General features: G+C 33.7%; 1 pseudogene; it reads right to left on the bottom strand.

The window, feature by feature from the left end:
• Window positions 1–6,647: 6,647 nt before the first annotated feature.
• On the bottom strand, window positions 6,648–21,549 carry LOC139504379 (tubulin delta chain-like; annotated as a pseudogene).
• Window positions 21,550–23,317: the final 1,768 nt, after the last annotated feature.

Below are 23,317 nucleotides of genomic sequence, written 5' to 3'. Positions count from 1 at the left end.
TGATCTTCGTAAGTTCATGCAATTGTAGTTTTGCTACTGGGCGGATGATGTCCTCGGGGACAAAATGTCCACCAGCAGAGACATCAACCCAGTGGTAATAAAAGAGGGACGAAAGATACCAAAGGGACAGTCAAACTCATCAATCTAAAACAAACTGACAACAATAAGGGTTAACCAAAACACTTCGACGGAAATAGGTTGAAGTTGCGCTTTTTTGTAAACAGTAATTTGGCAAACAAATCATATCATTAACTGTAACAGTTTCTTTTGAATAACGATAAGAAGCAAAACTCAAAATTTATAACATGACCTTGACCTTTCACCTCGATCTCAATTCCAAGGTCTTATGTCAGTGAACTCAAAACGGAAGACCGGAGGTCAATCACTTGTATGGTTGTGGAGAAATACTGATTTTAAATACATAAGGGGAGAAAACTCCCATAAGGGTCAACCAAACACTTTGACTGAAAAAGGTTGAAATTGTGCCTTATTGTAAATAGTTATTTGGCAAACACAACATATCATTTACTGTCACAGTTTCTGTGGAATAACGATAACAAGCAAAATTCACAATTTAGAACTTGATCTTGACCTTTGACCTTGACCTCAATTTCCTTCAAATGGACCAATGACTTCATATCAAAAGACTGTAGACCTCTACGACTTATAACGTATGAATTTATCTAACAAATCGCCTGTATTAAATTTTCAAAGGGAAATAACTCTCATAAGATGTCTTTCGATCACTTAAGTCAAAAAATAAATCATTCTCAAGAGTAGACGAACAATTTGGTGAAAACAGTTTGCTAAAATCTTTTACTGTTTTAGGGATATAGTGATAACAAGAAAAAGGGGACGCGGGGAGATAACTCTTATAAGAATAAGTGTTCGGTCACACAGGGTGAGTTTTGAAATCCCCATTTCTGTACAACATCATTTGCCAAAAAATCAAATCGATATGTTGTAAGACAAAAAAGCATCTCAGACGGCAGAAGAAAAAAAAATAATCAGAAGAAAAACAAAAGGTCTTTCCACGAAAAGTGGAGAGACCTAATTAAAAACCAAATGTTCAGAGAAGGTTTTTCCACCAGTAAGGATCTATTTTGATATTAAAGTATTAAAATTTGGTTCCAAATGTCAATATTAGCGTCAAATGACAGCTTATTGTACGCTGATTCCAAAAATATATCGTTTCTATACACAAAAAAAATATAAAAAAGGGAGATCATGTTTTTACTTCCGGTTCACAAGATGTCACTTCTGGTATTGTTTGAAAGTTTAATTGATACTGATTCCAAAAATATATGGTTCTACACACTTTAACAATAATTCAGTACAAATTTTAGCGACTTCCGGTTTACAAAAGGTCACACATCCGGTTAGTTTTTTCAACGTTATATTGCTTGCAACCTAATGTAAAAAGTCTGATAGCTTTAACATGAATACATATGAGGTAAAAGCACAGGTCAAAATCTAGAACGTTAAATTAACATATGACCTTGAGCTCAATTTCAAGGTCATCAACCAAGGACTTCAAATCAAAAGACTCTAGGTCTCTACTGTATATTGATAATGAGTTATATTACCATACGACTGATATTAGATATAAAAGAGGGGAAAACTCGCATCAAATGTTTAAGTACTCTTTCGACTATATGTGTAACGACATGTCGCGACTAACAATTGTGTGAAAATATTTTGTCGATATCTTATCAGATTTCTGAAAATGAGAGATAACAAGCCAAAATCAAAATTTTGAACATGACCTTGACCTTTGACTATGACCTCATTTTCATTTTTTTTTTTGGACCAAGGACTTCAAATCAACAGACCCTGGGCCTCTATCACTTATAGTTTTCCAGTTAGAAATACATTTCAAAATTTGAAATACAAAAGGGGAAATAACTCTCATATGGAATCTCTATACGTCTTCGGTCAAAATAAAACAGAACATCCTGAGGATGTAACGAGCAATTTGGAAAAATAAATTTGTCGGTTTCTTATACGGTTGCGAAGCCTTAGAGATAACAAGAAAAACAATGTTCGGGGAGATAACTCTTATATGGGAAGGTATTCGGTTAAGCAGTGTCAGTTTCAAAAGCATATAAACTGTATGATACCATATTCTTAATATCTAAGCGACATCTTGCAAAACAAAAAAACAGCGAAGGAAAAAAATTTGGCGGAAGTAAAAAAAAAAGTAATAATCAGAAGAAAACCAATTGGTCTTTCCACGGAAAAGTGGAAAGACCTAATAATAATCAGAAGAAATCCAATGGGTCTTTCCACGGAAAGGTGGAAAGACCTAATAAATGTATAGTACATCCGGTTTACTGTCACATTCTGACATCCTCATGTTTATGTCGTATACTTGTTTTAAAACTAGTGTTTGTCTTTGAGTCTCTTTTTGTTTTACTCAATGTCATCAGAAGTGTGTCGACACTGATTTTTTAAAACTTTTCAGCATCATTGCTGAAATAAATTTATAAAAAAAACATTGGCAAGAATTGTTCACGTTAGAGAGCTAACAAGACCAGACTGAAGGACGGACATCCTGTATTTCTATGTTCCCATCGACGCGTCGCACGGGGGGCAAAAATCCAACGACATCTTAAAATCTTTTTGAATTTAGTTTCATATTAATTTACACTTTGGTCTTCGGGGATGTGTGTGTTTATGGTGTTTTGAGATCGACATGATGTACAGTAAAATTGAAAATGGAAATGGGGAATGTGCCAAAGAGACAACAACCCGACCATAGAGCAGACAACAGCAGAAGGTCACCAACAGGTCTTCAATGCAACGACGCCATGAACAGCTGGTAAAAACGCACCTTTTCGCAAAGTGGGGAGACAAAACGACTCACAGACGATTCGCAAAGGTGCCCATTTCTTTATTTACATAAATAGAAATGTGGGATATACACAGCAACCGGCCAATTAACGACAATCAAAACCAAAGACATATAGATAACACGTGACTAATGCAGGATGGACAACAACATTGAGAATAAAATAACCGTGTTTAAAGATTTACACATACCAGTCCAGATATCTATAGGGAAGGGGTTCCAGCTGACGGTGTTGAAAGATTTACACATACCTGTCCAGATATCTATAGGGAATGGGTTCCAGCTAACCATGTTTAAAGATTTACACATACCTGTCCAGATATCTATAGGGAATGGATTCCAGCTAACCGTGTTTAAAGATTTACACATACCAGTCCAGATATCTATAGGGAAGGGGATCCAGCTGACCGTGTTGAAAGATTAACACATACTTGTCCAGATATCTATAGGGAAGGGGTTCCAGCTGACAGTGTTGAAAGATTTACATATACCAGTCCAGATATCTATAAGGAAGGGGTTCCAGCTGACTGTGTTGAAAAATTTACAAATACCTGTCCAGATATCTATAAGGAAGGGGTTCCAGATGACCATGTTGAAAGATTTACACATACCTGTCCAGATATCTATAGGGAATGGGTTCCAGCTGACAGTGTTGAAAGATTTACACATTCCTGTCCAGATATCTATAGGGAATGGGTTCCAGCTGACCGTGTTGAAAGATTTACACATACCTGTCCAGATATCTATAAGAAAAGGGGTTCCAGCTGACAGTGTTGAAAGATTTACACATACCTGTCCAGATATCTATACGGAAGGGATTCCAGCTGACCGTGTTGAAAGATTTACACATACCTGTCCAGATATCTATAGGGAAGGGGTTCCAGCTAACCGTGTTTAAAGATTTACACATACCAGTCCAGATATCTATAGGGAAGGGGTTCCAGCTGACGGTGTTGAAAGATTTACACATACCTGTCCAGATATCTATAGGGAATGGGTTCCAGCTAACCATGTTTAAAGATTTACACATACCTGTCCAGATATCTATAGGGAATGGATTCCAGCTAACCGTGTTTAAAGATTTACACATACCAGTCCAGATATCTATAGGGAAGGGGATCCAGCTGACCGTGTTGAAAGATTAACACATACTTGTCCAGATATCTATAGGGAAGGGGTTCCAGCTGACAGTGTTGAAAGATTTACATATACCAGTCCAGATATCTATAAGGAAGGGGTTCCAGCTGACTGTGTTGAAAAATTTACAAATACCTGTCCAGATATCTATAAGGAAGGGGTTCCAGATGACCATGTTGAAAGATTTACACATACCTGTCCAGATATCTATAGGGAATGGGTTCCAGCTGACTGTGTTGAAAGATTTACACATATCTGTCCAGATATTTATAGGGAAGGGATTCCAGCTGACAGTGTTGAAAGATTTACACAGTCCTGTCCAGATATCTATAGGGAATGGGTTCCAGCTGACCGTGTTGAAAGATTTACACATACCTGTCCAGATATCTATAAGAAAAGGGGTTCCAGCTGACAGTGTTGAAAGATTTACACATACCTGTCCAGATATCTATACGGAAGGGATTCCAGCTGACCGTGTTGAAAGATTTACACATACCTGTCCAGATATCTATAGGGAAGGGGTTCCAGCTGACCGTGTTGAAAGATTACACATACCTGTCCAGATATCTATAGGGAAGGGGTTCCAGCTGACCGTGTTGAAAGATTACACATACCTGTCCAGATATCTATAGGGAAGGGGTTCCAGCTGACAGTGTTGAAAGATTTACACATACCTGTCCAGATATCTATAGGGAAGGGGTTCCAGCTGACGGTGTTGAAAGATTTACACATATCTGTCCAGATATTTATAGGGAAGGGATTCCAGCTGACAGTGTTGAAAGATTTACACATTCCTGTCCAGATATCTATATGGAATGGGTTCCAGCTGACCGTGTTGAAAGATTTACACATACCTGTCCAGATATCTATAGGGAAGGGGTTCCAGCTGACAGTGTTGAAAGATTTACACATACCTGTCCAGATATCTATAGGGAAGGGGTTCCAGCTGACTGTGTTGAAAGATTTACAAATACCTGTCCAGATATCTATAAGGAAGGGGTTCCAGATGACCATGTTGAAAGATTTACACATAAAATACAGATAAAATGGATATATTTTTACAAAATGTACTTCTTGATACTATTTTATGATCATAATAAATAAGCGTCTGTCCAAGTTTGGTACAAACCCAGGATAGTTTAAGAGAATTATTAAAATTTTAAAAATATTAATCACAGAGTGAATGTGTTGTTTCCTGACAGAACATCTAAGTCCATTTATAAGTAAAATATGGAAAAAATGGATTTTTTTTTACAAAATTAACTACTGGATACTATTCTATGATCATAAACAAGCTTCTGTCCAAGTTTGTTAGAAATCCAGGTTAGTTTAAGAAAGTTGTCAATTTTTTTTAAAACTTTCACCACAGAGTGAACATTTGTGGGCACTGCTCATGATGACGACAACGGAATGTGGGATTGCTATGTCTCACTTTTTCAACTCAAGTCAAAGGTTCGACAATAAAGATCATTTCGCCAATAAATTTAGATGTTCGTAGATTATTTTTTTGAGTGCCCTTTTCATATATTCACTGTTCAATTGAATTGTTGAGTAGCAGTAAAGTATATTTTCCTATCCAAAATATTTTTCTTCAACTGTTATCACATCACTTTTATTAAATACAGAGGATGCCTTTATAAACTGTAAATTCAAAAGTTATTGTGAGGATTTTATAATTGCAAATAATGTGACTGGTTGAGAATCACAATTAAAAGAACTCACATTTTGATATCAGATACATATATTTGTATCCTAAAATAGCTAAAATAATCTTTCATTTGTGTCCCTACTTAAAAATCACAGCAACAAATGAAATTATAGTGTTTTTTTATGTACAACTAGAGGCTCTTAAGAGCCTGTGTCGCTCACCTTGGTCTATGTGCATACATGTATTAAACAAAGGAAACAGATGGATTCATGCCAAAATTTTGTTTTGATGATGGTGATGTATTTGTAGATCTTACTTTACTAAACATTCTTGCTACTTACAATTTTCTCTATCTATAATTAACATAGCGCTTTAGTTATAAAGGATAATATTTTGTAAAAATTTACAAAAATTTACCAAATTATTGAAAATTGTTAAAAATTGACTATAAAGGGCAATAACTCCTTAAGGAGTCAACTGAACATTTCGGTCATTTGACTTATTTGTACTTTGCTGAACATTATTACTGTTTACTGTTTATCTCTATCTGTAATAGTATTCAAGATAATAACCAAAAACAGCAAAATTTCTTTAAAAATTACCAATTGGGGGTCAGCAACCCAACAACCTGTTGTCCAATTCATCTGAAAATTTCAGGGCAGATAAATATTGATTTGATAAACAATTCAACCTTGTCAGATTTGCTCTAAATGCTTTGGTTTCAGTGTTATAAGCCAAAATCTACATTTTACTCCTATGTTCTATTTTTAGCCATGGTGGCCATCTTGGTTGGTTGGCTGGGTCACCGCACACAATTTTTAAACTAGATACTCAAATGATGATTGTGGCTAAGTTTGGTTAAATTTTCAGAGGAGAAGATTTTTATAAAAGTTAACTACGACAGACGACGACGATGGACAACGGATGCCAAGTGATGGGAAAAGCTCACTTGGCCCTTTGGGTCAGGTGAGCTAAAAAGTGATATTCAAAAAATCTCAATGGATTATTGTATTAAATGAATGTTTTATACAAGGGGAGATAATCTAACCTTTTTGGTGTCATGGTATCTGTTGGAAAGAACACTCCCCCAAGAGCAGACGCTATAGAGGTGTTCATGGCTTCAAAAGATACACTCTCCATCTTTCTCTTCAGTTTTCCGAGGACATCATCGTTATATGTCAGAACAACACAGTCAGTATTCCTGAAATGGAATTGTCTGTAAATATATTTCTGAAATAAAAACTGCATTTGTAAAAGATCATTTGAATTACAAAATATTCATAGTTTGGCTATAAATTTGATAAAATATCTAGGAATAGGTGAAAATTATAGATCAAAATGTAAAAAAAAAGAAACTGCCAATAAAAAACAACGATAAAACTGTTCAATTTTGTTTGTGCATTCATGCCAGTTTTGAAATTTCTTAAACCAAATTCATTCCCTGGTTTCGTTTTCTCCTTTTTCTTGTTCCTGATTTTCCTTGAAGATCATATTCAAATGATGTTAAAGGTATGACAGTGTTAGCAAAGCATTATAGTTCTGTAACGGACTTTCTCCTGTCAAACATGGCGCCACAGTACAGCAAATCAGATGGTTCATGGGATATTCCTCTCTCATGGCCTCACAAAGACGAGATCCTAATCCTAAAAATACACAAGTCTATGTAAGGTTATGTTTGGGACTGATCCTCACAGTACAGGAAATCAGTCGGTTCATGGGATATTCCTCCCTCATGGTCTCACAAAGACGAGATCATAATCCTAAAAATACACAAGTCTATGTAAGGTTATGTTTGGGACTGATCCTCACAGTTCAGGAAATCAGGTGGCTCATGGGAAATTTCTCCCTCATGGCCTCACAAAGACGTGATCCTAATCCTAAAAATACACAAGTCTATATAAGGTTATGTTTTGAAATGATCCGCACAGTACAGGAAATCAGGTTGTTCATGTGATTTTCCTCCCTAATCGCCTTACAAAGAAGAGATCGTAAACCAAATATGTCACTTTTTAGTGTATGGTTCTGTTTGGTAATGATCCAACGGTACAGTCATAATAACTTGATAATCTCTTTTCTAAGAATATATAAATCTCTATAGAGTTGTGCTTGATATTTCAACAAAATTACAAAAATATACAACAAAAGGAATATCATAAGGCCTTGTGCTTGGTTTGGGTTGTCTCTCCCTGTCAACTTATTTTACATCAGGATATATAATATTGAATTAATGATATTAAGAAAGTTGTGAAATATATATGTTGCTGAATTTGTTTTATTTTCACTATATATAGCATAGACTCCAATGTATATGACCATGTACACTGATGTAGATTATGTTTAAAAACAAGGGTTTTATTTTTACTAGCATGGACTCCAATGTATATGACCATGTACACTGATGTAGATTATGTTTGAAAACAAGGGTTTTATCTTTACTAGCATGGACTCCAATGTATATGACCATGTACACTGATGTAGATTATGTTTGAAAACAAGGGTTTTATCTTTACTAGCATGGACTCCAATGTATATGACCATGTACACTGATGTAGATTATGTTTGAAAACAAGGGTTTTATCTTTACTAGCATGGACTCCAATGTATATGACCATGTACACTGATGTAGATTATGTTTAAAAACAAGGGTTTTATTTTAAAGCTGATATATCATTATGCAGATTAGAATTTTATAAGCCATTTCAGCCAAAAATCAATCACAGCATTGATGCAACTTGGATAAGTGAAAAAAATTACGTTTACAGGACAAGGGGAGATAACACAATTTTGTCATTTTATTCACATGAGCTTAAGTACCTACATACATAAAAATACCAACCTGAACCTGTACCACCAGTCAAACTGTGCATCATTATACAACCACTGTACATGTCACACCTGTAAAAAAAAAAGACTGCTTTGGACAGGGCTAATTTTGACATACTGTATACATGCATATATATGGTATATTGTTGCTGGGCTCCCAAAATGTTGTAAATTTACAAATTTTTCAATAATTTTTTTTTACCATGAACAGGCTTTGAAAATTTTGACAAAATTCATGCTTCCAAAATGTCGGATGGGAACTTGAACATTTTTGTAAATAGTAGTGAAATAAAAACTTTGTCAATTCTGTATTATCCAAGAACTTAAATTATTTTCACAGAAATAAAGATATGTACAATTATTTTATTCCCAAAGTCATTAAACAATGATTTTCAAGTTTTCATACAATATTTTGGAAGCAAACATTACACACAACTGACATTGGCATTTTGTAATATGTCTTATTTAAAACGTTTTGATTTGGGTAACCATATGCTATTTTGTAATACAAAAGATTTCCTCCCGCCCATACCATTAATGTCAAAAAGTATTTTTAGCCAGAAAAGTCATATACGACATTTTGGAAACCCAGCGACAATATGCACCTGTTTACTTACTGTGGCAGATTGTGTTGACCTCTAAAGGTCTTTGAATGTTGTGTGTTGTTAGTTTATTGTGTTATATTGATGTTTACAACTGATTCAACAAGTAAATGCTGTAGATTAATATATTTTCTTGAGCACTACATTACTTATGGAATGAGGAAAAAATTAAATGTTAGAAGAAAATTGATTTCATGGTTTACAGTTTTTTCCATGTCCTCGTCAGTTCTTCTTCGATTTGAATATCTCTTGGGTATCTTATTTCAATATTAGCAATATTACTTTGATTATTTCCGTTTGACCTACATGTATGCAAGAATTTGTGGCAATAACTTTATCATCACTTATACAACAGGTTAGCCTTAATTATTACTTTTTTTATATACACATGTAGTTTTGTCTTTGTGTTTGGAATTCAGAATTAAGTCAGTTATCAAGACCTTGCTTTACAGAAGATATTTGTCCATTGGTCTTTAGAGCTGGCTACAGGCTGTATGAAGAATTATGAAGGAACATTACTTATCGCCGCTGGGCTTCTCGAATGTTGTCAGTTATAAATTTTTCATGAAAAAAATATCTCACAAACAGGCTTTGAAAATTTTGGCAAAATGCATGCTTCCAAAATGTCCGATGTGAACTTGAACATTTTTGTAAATAGCAGTGAAATAAAAACTTTGACAGTTCTGAATTATCCAAGAACTTAAATTATTTTCACAGAAATAAAGAAATGTACAATTATTTTTTTCCCAAAGCCATTCTACAACGATTTTCAAGTTTTCATACAACATTTTGGAAGCAAACTTTACAAACAACTGACATTGGCAATTTTGTAATATGTCTTATTTCACACATTTTGATTGGTCTAACTGAATGCTATTTTGTAATACCAAAGATTTCCTCCTGCCCAGACCATGGGTGTCAAAAAGTATTTTTAGCCAAAAAAGTCATATACGACATTTTAGAAGCCCAGCGACGTTATGTATTTACAAATAATTTAGGTGTACAGTGAAGATGCTATCAAATTCAAAATGACCCTACCCCACATCTCCTTATATCAATGCAACATAAAATGTTACTGTGAATTAAAAAGTTATTCTGCATTCTATTCAAGACAAAAAAATGTAAATATCGAAATCAACTTTTCAATTATAGTAATACTTCATGTAATGTTATCCCATATTTTTCTGCAAGTAAATATTGTTACCTCTCAATTTCTTTCCTGACTTGGTTGGCAGTATCCTCTAGAATATGATCCTCTCCACTCTTCTTCAGTCCATGGTAACCTATAAATCATGCAAGGAAACCTTAGTGAGTGATAAAAGTGTGTTGCTGATCATCCCCAAATAATACATGTATTTATATATTATCGTTGGTTGTCTCAACAAGATTGACTTTCTCACTAGGGCCATTACAGTATAAGTGAGAAAAACAATTAGTAGAGATGACCCATGTTAATCTGTTTATCGCTATTTTACCTATGACAAAGTCAATTTCATTTGCAAGGCTGTCATGGCTGTGTGCCTCCTTAGCAATGCTTAGTTTCTAGCAACAATTTATCATATAACTGGACTCATTTAGCAAGATCAAAGGAACATTTCTTAAAATAGCAATAAAAGCAAATATTGCAAAGTCCATCTTTTAATGATATAAGCCAGAGGAACATGATTCCAGGTGTTTGTAAATGGGTCCCTTCAACATCAAATTGGGAATTTTTACCCCAATTGGGAATTTTTCATGCATACAAAGTAAAACGAAATACATTGTAATATCATTTTCCTGGCCTGTAAAAACAGAAAATGTATATTAAGTTTCACCTGTACACTGATTGAAGAAGTTATTGGATTCAGACCAGGGAAGTTGTAATACATGAATGCCATTGCACATGATGCACTATCATCTTAACTTTGGTAAACAAGGCATATATACCAGCTAACATAAACCTATGGCAAGCTGTTTAGTTATTTATTCGAATTTCAAATTATCTCAATTTATTTCATAATATATAAGATATCTTATATAACATGTAAGATTTTTATAAGATATCTCATTTAATATATGAGATATCTTATATAATTTAATTTTTTAAAGCTATCTTATATATTATATGAGATATCTTATATATTATATGAGCACCTGAGATCACCCCTGGTTTTTTGGTGGGGTTCGTGTTGCTTATTCTTTAGTTTTCTATGTTGTGTCGTGTGTGCTGTTGTTTGTTTGTCTTTTTCATTTTTAGCCATGGCGTTGTCAGTTTGTTTTAGATTTATGAGTTTGACTGTCCCTTTGGTATCTTTCGTCCCTCTTTTATATGAGATATCTTATATATTTAATAAGATATCTTATAAAGTTTAAAAACTATAAGATATCTTATTAAACATATAAGATATCGTATATACTTATAAGATATCGTATATACTTTATATCTCATTAAGTATATGAAATATCTTATAAATATTTTTTATACAAGATATCTTATATAGTTTATTAGATATCATCTTAAGAAAATTATATAAGATATATTACATGAATAATCTTATAATTTCTATACGATGTCTCAACTAATATATCTTATATGATATATAAGATATCTTAAATAATCTTTTTTATAAGATATCTTATATAAATATATATCTTATATAATAAAGAAGATATCTAATATCGATTATAAGATATCTTATATAGTATAAGATATCTTATAAATATACTTTATATAAGATATCTTATATATAGTTTATATAAGATATCTTATATATAATTTATAATATATATCATATAGTTTATAAGATATCTGATAAAGAAAACTATATGAGATATCTTATAAACTATAAAAGATATCTCATAAATTTTATAACACATCTCATGAACTATGTAAGATATCCTATAAACTTTATAAGATATCTTACAAACTATATAAGATATCTTATGAACTATTATATAAGATATCTAATGAACTATTATATAAGATATCTTATAAAGTTTATGAGATATCTTGAAGTTAGATTGAATAGCAAAACGGCACGCCATATTAACCACTGAAAAAAATCATCCATTGGGTATTTTTTCAACAGATCATCTTTATAAACTTACCTTGATTCAAATGGATTTCAAATTGAACTAGCCAATTGCCGAATTCAGAAAAGCAATAATTACAAAAGGTTATACCGTATACTTAATTGATAAGATATTTAAAGCAATTGACCATTGAACTTTAAAATTATTTGGATCATTATGCCCCACCTACGATAGTAGAGGGGCATTATGTTTTCTGGTCTGTGGCTCCGTTCGTTCGTCCGTCCATCCGTCTGTGGTTCCGTTCATCCATCCAGGTTAAAGTTTTTGGTCAAGGTAGTTTTTGATGAAGCTGAAGTCCAATCAACTTGAAACTTAGTACACTTGTTGCTTATCAGATGATCTTTCTAATTTTTAAGCCAAATTAGACTTTTGACCCCAATTTCACGGTCCACTGAACATAGAAAATGAAAGTGGGAGTTTCAGGTTAAAGTTTTTGGTCAAGCTAGTTTTTGATGAAGCTGAAGTCCAATCAACCTGAAACTTAGTACACTTGTTGCTTATGATATGATCTTTCTAATGCCAAATTAGATAATTACCCAATTTCACGGTCCATGGAACATGGAAAAGGATAGTGCGAGTGGGGCATCCGTGTACTTTGGACACATTTTTGTTTTGAAACAGTTCCATAATGATGACATCGTATTTCAGGGGGGGGGGGGGTTAATCAAGTTACATAACCAGCTCTGCTGGGCGATCTGCTTTTATAAGATCGGCGCCCATTAAAATTTATTCATCAATGTTGTATCAAAATTTGAATTTGTTCTTTGTCGAGGTCTGCTTTGACACCAATTTTGACAAAAAGCATGTTTTTGATCAACCTGCTAAGCGATCCATTTTTGCGAATTCAAAAACTCCCATAACATTTTATTCAATTGAATCCGGCTGCTAAAATTTTGTTTACCTAATTTACATAATTAAATCCTTGTTAATAAAATGCGATCGTAGTCAGCATTCTTATCTGGATTTTACTACGTTTTGACGACAAACTATGACAAATTATAGTTGCCATAATCGTTGACTGAAACTTTTCCGGAAATACCGATTTTTATTTTATTTTCCTGAATAAACTAAATAGTGGAATCATCCCTGAGGAAATTCACACCAAAAATTAAATAGCTGATGTACATGTAGGCTTTTTTGTCTTGCTTTCTAGCAAAGGAATTTCTTCAAATGTGGTGGAATTCAATTGAACAGCAGTCTTAAGTCAGCTGTTATTCAGCTATCTAACAAATAAATGCAAGCAAAGATTTTTGAATTTACATATATATGTACAGTTATTTTAGAGTGATTAAATAGAGGGAGACAACTCTTGCATTGTCATGGCAATTTATATATATGTATACCTAATGCCCAATTTGTTCCTCTTCTTCTCTTCCCTGATACAATATTTCCATCTCTGTAAAAATAAATATTTCTGAGCCTTGAATAAGTTAGGAACCCAAGACCATTAGTAACAATATATTCATTTTAAAGGATCAGGTTGGACTGAAAGGATAGTGTTCATGAATTTTGATGGATGTGGCTTATATAGAGTACAATGTTGTCTAGTGAATTTCAAATCATAAAGCATGGAGGCCTATATTATAGCAAGATTGTACATTTTACCAATATAAATTAGTAGTTTTTGTTTATTGCTGTATATTGGTTTATTTTTATTGTTCTATCAGTTGGCTGTAAGTATTCTTGTTTGAACTGTTTGAATTTGCATTTGTATGTTGACTTTTTATAGCTTGCTTTGCAGTTATGGGTTTTGCTCATGGATGTTGTATTGAGACCTAATAGTTGCTGCTTTTTGTCATTTGGTCTCTGGTGGAGTGTTGTCTCATTTGTAATCATATCAGATCTAGTTTCTATAGCATCTTGATGTTTTGTCATGTTTTTATTAATGCGAACAATGAGATGAAATTGTCACAAAAATAACGACTTGCATTTTAATTAGCATATTTCTAAAATTGCAATTGTCTGTGGATGTGGCTTTTGTTCACTAATGACAATAAGAAATTGCAAGCATACATTTCTGAATTTCTAGTTATTTTTTACCTTATTTTTAGACCTTTAAAAGCCTTTTGTACAACTTTTGGCTCACTATCTACATGTACAGATCTTTGTTTTCCATCAGGGTGTATAAAAGTGTGTCTGAAATAGAAAAACATAAGTGATGGTCATGATGGTAAAACAACTAGAGGCTCTCAAGAGCCTGTATCGCTCACCTGATTCTACTTGGGTTTTTGAAATTATATAAAAAAATATAAAATTTGGCTAAAAGTAACAACACTTGGCCAGCACCTCATAGGGAAAGGAACATTCATGCTATGTGATCCGAGTACACAGTTATCGTCCCTTGATTTTCGTTGTCCACGAATATAGTCCCTACTGTGGACAGTGTGTTACTTGTCAATTTTTTTTATATCCCTTCCAAATTTATTTATTTATGTTTTATGCCTCAAGTAGCAAGAAGGGGGATAAAATTACACTGTAGAAAAATTTGATTCATGAAGAAGTGATTTGGTCCAGTTGAAAAAGGTCAAAAATTAGCATTTCGGAAGCTGTCAAAAGATTTCAAGCCCCCCTTCACATAAAATTGTCCATATTTTGAGCTAGAGCTGATGAAGTTTTCTATAATTTTGATATAATTTGTCCCAAAAGTAGTACAACACACTGTAAAAATATAATGGAGAAAGTGCAGGTGGGATTTTTTTTTTATTTCCATTTCTTGTCTAAAGGAAATGCACTACGAAATAATTGTGTACTCGGACCTTTTAAAGAGGTGAAATCATGAAATATAGAATCTGTACTTGGGCAATTTCCCTGCATGATTTAATGGTGTCAATTTGTCAAAAAGAATAAAACTAAAGGATTTTAAAAACTTTTATTTGATAGAAATCTGCAAAAATTTCCCATTTTGGCATGACATGGGGAAATTGAGCATTTCAAAGCTTTTTCAATTTTGATGCATAAGTGGCATTCTAACTTGCTATCTGACAGGTTTTCATGTTTTAATATTTGTGTTTCTATGCTTTAATCCAGTTGCATAACTCATTTGTGAACTCTAAATCTACAGAAAAGAAGATTATCTCAGATAATGTGTGCAAAATGTGCTGTATAAATGACCCTGGGGTAACGCCCTGTTTGGATCAAGTTAAATGTGAGGAGCTTGGTACATAAAAGTTGGAAGTCCATATTGAAGATTTCACTAAATTTGTATAAAAAGCACTTTATAATGTCTTTTGTACCTGTCTCATTTCACATAATATCTCTTGTTTTCTTCTGTAGGATAGCAAGTGGTTCAAATATAAGCCTGTTTGGGCTAAAATTGCATGCAAGTTTTTCACTAAAAATTGAAAAATCTTTGCATTTGACCATACTGTCTGCACAAAAAGTTGAACTAACGAGTCCTCTTGTGCTCAGATTTATTGTATCATGTAACTTAAGTATAAAAATGATGAATAAGACACAAATTTTTATTTCCTATAGCTTTAGTATGCATTTTTAAATGTAAATATGTGCTACGGCCTAAATTGACCCTAAACTATTTTCAGACTTACTTGGCCTAAGACCCTTTTAAACTATTATGATATGCTATTTGTAATTTTTCTTTCCATTTAAAGTACAATAAATACATATGTAAGGATTATTTATAACCAAAAAACATCACAAATTTAAAATTGCTGGAAAATATTACATCTTCATGTAAGGCTCCCCTTTATTGGAAAACCTCCATTTTTAGGCACAGGCTCATATAAATTTGACTTTTGAATAATTATGCTAAGTCTGATAAATTAAATGAGTATTCTATTGCTTTTGATACATGATATATTATATATCAAGGCATTTAAAAAGTGTTTTTTTGCAATATTTTGATTTTTAAAGCCCCAAATGTTGATATTTGAAATTTTTCAATTTTAACGTCAAATTTTTACACGCAATGTTGAATATAGAATTTATCATACTGTCTATAATATATATCCTATTGCCATGAAACTTTGTAAGCAGTCTCATAGTTTATTAAGTTTAGGTCATACCAAGTTTTATTAAGATTGGTCAATTTTTTCTATCCTATTAGGTCCGAGTACACAGTTATCGTCCCTTGATTTTCGTTGTCCACGAATATAGTCCCTACTGTGGACAGTGTGTTACTACGAAATAACTGTGTACTCGGACCATGTTTGATTTCATTCAATTCAGTGGTTCTTTAAAAGAAGACTTTTGTATGCATTTGCCATAGGGTCCTATGTTAAACTAAGTCCCCTCCCTGGTGGCCATCTTGGATGTTGCAATGACAACAAAGTAACAACACTTGGTCAGCATCTCATAAGGAACATACATGCTATGTTTGGTTTCATTCCATTCAGTGGTTCACTAAAAGAAGACATTTGTATGTATTTCCCATAGGGTCCTATGTTAAACTAAGTCCCCCACTGGCAGCCATCTTGGATGATGGATCGGCTACAAAGTAACAACACTTGGTCAGCATTTCATAAGGAACATCTATGCTATGTTTGGTTTCATTCCATTCAGTAGTTGTCTATAAGAAGAAACTTGTATGTATTTCCCATAGGCAACATGATAGGGTCTTATGTTAAACTAAGTCCCCCACTAGCGGCCATCTTGGACGTTGGAATTGCGACAAAGTAACAACATGCTTGGTCAGTATCTCATTAGGAACATTCATGCTATGTTTGGTTTCATTCCATTCAGTGGTTCACTAAAAGAAGACATTTGTATGTATTTCCTGTAGGGTCATATGTTAAAGGGGCACTAGCTGTCAAATTCATGGTCACCGATTTGACTCAAATTCTCATACATTGTATTTGTATATAACAATGTAAAACATTTATCCAAACTATCAAAAGTCTAAAATAAACAGTTTACAGAGCATGGGGTAGATAATATATAGGTTCGTTTCGTGTGTATTTTAGTCCAGACGCCATCTAATTACCTATCGATTTGACCTCAGATGACTATATAAGCGATGTAAACATCAATAAAGATATGAATAGATTAAACCAACACGTGCAATTGGATTTTTATAGGTCTGTTTGATTTTATTTTATAGATGTTTCTCATTGTTTTGACCGTATAAGAATGATTTTATGTGCATCGAATTAGTAATCAAATGATTTACCGTAAGTTTACTTGCAAGTGAATTACTAATTATCAATGTTTCTAGCGTAATTTGACAAAATTGAACCTTTTTGGCTGCAAAATGCAAATTGTTATTTCACTATTTCACATTCATTAATGATTGAACAGAAAAAAATCAAACTTTAGATTTTTTATATATATCGTAGCTAGTGCCCCTTTAAACTAAGTCCCCTGCTGGCGGCCATCTTGGATGATGGATCGGCTACAAAGTAACACTAGGTCAGCACCTCATAAGGAACATTCATGCTATTATAAGTTATATGGTTCGCTACTGACCCCATACGGATCCATATAGGGTTAGTAAAATGCATAGGGGGTGAGGCCGGAGGCCGAATCCCCTATGGATTTTATTCACCCTCTATGGTCCGTAGGGGGTCAGTAGTTAACCGTATAACGAATTTATCGCACGCTGGACTTTTTCTGCTGCGTTATGTTGAAAAATAAACAATGAAACACAACATCATCGATAGATGACGTCACCATTAACGCGTCATGAACCCCCTATGAAATCTACCAACCCCATACGGTCTCTTATCGCACCGCGGGTAAAATATCACGTTGTGATTGGTTTAGCGCCGTCACGTGGTGACCCCTATGAGACCGTAGGGGTTAGTAAATTTCATAGGGGGTTCATGACGTCACGTCCTACTGTTAATGGTGACGTCGTCTATTGATGTTATTGTATTTCATTGTTTATTTTTCTACAAAACTCAACAGGAAAAGTCCTGCGTGCGATAAATTCGTTATACGGTTCACTACTGACCCCCTACGAATCCATAGAGGGTGAGTAAAATCCATAGGGGACTCGGCCTACGGCCTCACCTCCTATGGATTTTACTAACCCTCTATGGATCCGTAAGGGGTCAGTAGCAAACCATATAACTTATAATAGGGGGTCACCACGTGACGGGGTTAAACCAATCACAACGTGATATTTTACCCGCGGTGCGATAAGTTTTGTTTTATTCCATTCAGTGGTTCTCTAAAAGAAGTGATTTGTATGCATTTCCCATAGGGTCCTATGTTAAACTAAGTCCCCGCTGGTGGCCATCTTGGATGATGGATAGGCTACAAAGTAACAACACTTGGTCAGCACATCATAAGGAACATTCATGCCATGTTTGGTTTTGTTCCATTCAGTGGTTCTCTAAAAGAAGACATTTGTATGCATTTCCCATAGGGTCCTATGTTAAACTAAGTCCTCCGCTGGCGGCCATCTTGGATGATGGATCGGCTACAAAGTATGAGGTGCTGACCAAGTGTTGTTACAATACTTGGTCAGCACCTCATAAGGAACATTCATGAATGCAATGTTTGGTTTCATTCCATTCAGTGATTCTCTAGAAGAAGTTCAAAATGTAAAAAGTTAACAACGACGACGGACGCCAAGTGATGAGAAAAGCTTACTTTGGACAAGGTGAGCTAAAAAGAAAAAAATATATATATTATCACAGACAATGTATTTATCAGGGCTCACACATAAATTTGTGCACTTCAGGGAGAAGTGACTGCTCTTTTTGAAATTGATAGGGGGAAGTATTGAGATTCATGAGATTTAAAAAAGAAGTACTCATTTTCTAGCAGTTCTACAATGTTTAGTTTTAACTATATTATAACAGGCCTTATGTTTCCTATTTTCTTTTTATATATATTGTTTGATTCATATCTCATAATTCATAACCATTAATATGAAAAACTAGAGACTCTCAAGAGCCTGTGTAGCTCACCTTGGTCTATGTGCATATTAAACAATGGACACAGATAAATTCATGACATAATTGTGTTTTGGTGATGGTGATGTGTTTGTAGATCTTACTTTACTAAACATTCTTGTTGCTACAATTATCTCTATCTATAATGAACTTGGCCCAGTAATTACAGTGGAAAATATGTTCTAAAAATTTACAAAAATTTATGAAAAATGCTTAAAATTGACTACAAAGGGCAATAACTCCTTAAGGGGTCAATTGACTATTTTGGTCATGGAAACTTATTTGTAGATCTTGTTTTGCTGAACATTATTGCTGTTTACAGTTTATCTCTATCTATAATAATATTCAAGATAATAACCAAAAACAGCAAAAATTCCCTAAAATTACCAATTCAGGGGCAGCAACCCAAAAACGGGTTGTCGGATTCATCTGAAAATTTGAGGGCAGAAAGATCTTGACCTGATAAACAATTTTACTCATGTCAGATTTGCTCTAAATGCTTTGGTTTTTGAGTTATAAGCCAAAAACTACATTTTACCCCTATGTTCTATTTTTAGCCATGGCGGCCATCTTGGTTGGTTGGCCGGGTCACGCCACACATTTTTAAAACTAGATACCCCAATGATGATTGTGGCCAAGTAGTTTCAGAGGAGAAGATTTTTGTAAAAGTTAACGACGACGGACAAAGACGACGGACGCCAAGTGATGGGAAAAGCTCACTTGGCCCTTCGGGCCAGGTGAGCTAAAAAGACGTCTTTGTAGTCTAAATTTTTTTGATTTTTTTCTGCACCAATTTTGTATGTTTACTAGCCATGCTAGGAATTGTGCAGTAGTCATGAAAAAGAAGTTCCTTTGTTATGCAAGTTTAAATAGGGTAACAGATAGTATGGCATTGTTTATCATGTTTATAACAAAGTTTCTGTTTAAGTTGTAACTTCTTTGAAGGGTAACAAAAAGAATGCTGGACAATTGGCCTGGAGACAAGTGGGACTGATTCAATCAGACCATCTAAAAAGACAACTGGGATCGTATAAAAAGACAAGTCAGACTGTCAATAAAACAACTTGGACTTTCAATAAGACAACTCAGATCGTATAAAAGGACAACTCAGACAAATTGTTAAAAGAGGATTTGAACTATATACAGTAGACTCCGGCCAATCGGATACCCAAAATGTCAGCTAAAAATATCCCATTGTCCGATATATTCAGTTAGCCGATGAACGTATATATTCCTCCAAGTTTTTTTTTTCAAAATTGACAGACATAACCCTTAGACACCAATAGCTTTTATAGCTGCTTTAATAATGGAAATTTGTAACTAATCTCATTATTTTTCAGGTACAGGTTCGGATAATAACCAGTTGAACTATATACATGTACATGATATAAATTATCATAAATTATTAAATGATATGTTTTAGATTGCAACATCATTTCAGCATTTTACTGAATTTGCCAGCAAAATTGCATTACGTAGTTTTCATGGTTTTTGCTCCTATCTTTAAGAATTTATTATAAAACTAGAGCCGGTACTAGTGTTGACCATCTCCAAGATATTATATCCTATGTCAACAGGGTTGCAGTGGCACCACCAACTTAACTTAACTGAAAGGCAAAGAAAGGCAACCTTTAATTCTATATCTCATATGTGCAAGGAAGCCAAGAAAACCCCAATGGATTGCAAACTCTTCAGTGAACATGGTGAAGGCAAGCTCTATAGATTCCAAAGCAAACAGACAACACAGACACATGGAATGCTATTTACTGCATTAAATTAATATGCTACCAAAATGCAATGATGTGACAGTCAGTCACCTTCGAAAGAAATGTGCACTGTATTTATGGACTGTCCGTTTAAGTACATTGTATGATGGACACATGATGGACTAAGAAATAACTTTTTTGTTTTATGAACTATAAATAAATTGTTTGACATACTTGACATATATATGAGAATGTTTTCCTTATTATATTATATGATAAGTTAAGCTTTCAAAAGTATAATTTTATAAGTAGTCTGAGTTGTTATTTTAAACGGTCTGAGTTTTCTTATTGATCATGTTGATGGTCTAAGTTGTCTTTTTAAACAGTCAGAGTGGGTTTTTTTGGAGACAGTTCCATCTTGATCTTGATACATGTAGGTTTAAGGTTATTTTCATCATGTCTCCAGGCCAACTTGTCTTGCACCCGACAAAATACATTGACACGTTTGAAAAATTATATGGAGAAGAAAATATAAGTCAAAAGGTCATCATTAATTTACTAGCAAAACATAAAAAGTTGTTAATACTCGGAGGCGAAATAACTGTTGCCGAAATGACTGCACCGGGTGCAAATTTGACTAGGTGCCGAAGTGGCTAGATTTTTAATTTTTTTGTACCCTTCATGGACAGCTTTATCTTGTGATGTTTTCTTTCAGAAAGCCTTTCCTATTTGGTTTCCGCATTGACCGACATGTAGATATACTGCTGACATCTTCAGTTGAAAACTCCATTGTTCATAACAATGCCGTTGTCCTGCAAAACAAATTGTATAAATTGAAACAGACCGAAATCTGAAATTCAACCGGATGTTATGAATAGAATAAAAAATAAAAAAAACTCCGGTAAAAAGTTTCCGCGTTCTTATGGGATAACTATTGAATATCTTCAATAGAACAGAACAGAACAGAACAGAACAGAACATATTTTATTTCCAATTAAGGGCCCACAAGGGGCATACAGAGCATACATGAATAAGGCAAAAGAATATTGATTTGCATAGATACATAGATACAAACAATTTTTTACATACAGTTACAATACAATTACTAACTCATATTCACTTTAATAAATTTACCAACAGCATTAAGGACCTGATTGTCTTCACAGTTTAATAAATAAATAAATTTATGCTGATTATCAAGTATAAAAAATTCAGAATTGAAAATAGAGGCCCTCATTGGGGGTGTCCAAGTATTCACATAAGGCAGCAACCATTTGATTTTCCGGGGGGGGGGGGGGGGGCTATGGTTTTTTTTTGAAAAAAAAGTTTGTTTCCAGTTTTTGGAGAAAAAAATTATTTGTTTTTGATTCTGAGAAAAAAAAATTGTTTGTTTCACCCTCAGCTGCCACTATATGTAATGCTAAAATTGAAAGAAAAAAATTGTTTTCGACTTGTCGCAAAAAAAAATAGATTGTTTTTCGCCGCAGTCGAAAAAAAAAATTTGTCCAGAAAAAAAAACCATAACCCCCCCCCCCCCCCCCCCAGAAAATCAAATGGTTGCTGCCTAATCGTAAAAATTTTCTGTCAATATTATCACATAATCATTATTTTGTTTTAAAAACAAAATAACTCAAATAATAAAAGAGTCCTAGATATCAATGATTACTATAGTGAAAAGAACAAGGATTTGTATAGTGAGAAGAACAAGGATTTATATAGTGTAACGTGATCGAGGGGAGGTCAACACCGACACAGCCGGACGGACATAGCCATCTATGGCACGACAATATATCCTGTGGTAAATTCCCAGTAACTAAATAATACGGTATTTATATATACAAGTTTATTCACAAATGTACATTACTTCAGACACATTGACAATGACTTCAAGGAATACACATCCTTTCAGTATCACAGCTGATACACAATCTGCCAGTCTCTTGACCAACTGACCTTATTATAGAGTTTAATTACTTCATCTCTAGACAAACAAATAGGCATAGCTAATTTTATTATCCTACGCACCAGTACATGTTTCTGGTCTTAATCACATCTGACAGTTCAACTTTAACTGCAGATAATAAACTAGCAACTTGTCAAATTAGCCTTGCGTCATTAATTTTCTCTGTACACAAAATAAACAGTTATAAAGCCAAACTAACTAGAGGTCAATATTTACAAAACATTAAAATATTACAATAGTGAGAAGAACTGAGAAGAACAAGGATTTGTATAGTGAGAAGAACAAGGATTTTTATAGTGAGAAGAACAAGGATTTGTACATACAAATCCTTGTAGATATCAATGATAATCAAATCATCATAAAACATGTAAAACAGTTGGTCTGGTATCAAAATCAAATAAATAAATTTGGTGTATTTACTGTCTTCTGATTGGTTAAAAGAATTAGCTTTATTTTCAATGTTATCAATTTTTATGAAGACACGCCCACTCTAACGTTATGTATCCATACGCAAACATCTGTGTACGTTGTTATTCGTATTAATATATCTTTGAGCCTAATTTTTGATAGAAATTTATTTATAATGAATGGCAATAATTTATTTTGAACTTTATTGAACCATAAAATTAATTTTTGACTCTTCACATTTAACATAATC

The sequence above is a fragment of the Mytilus edulis genome, chromosome 14 (genome assembly GCF_963676685.1).
Source record: "Mytilus edulis chromosome 14, xbMytEdul2.2, whole genome shotgun sequence".
NCBI classification, from domain to species: domain Eukaryota; kingdom Metazoa; phylum Mollusca; class Bivalvia; order Mytilida; family Mytilidae; genus Mytilus; species Mytilus edulis.
Note: the sequence above shows the minus strand (reverse complement) of the source record. Positions and strands in the feature narration are given on the sequence as shown.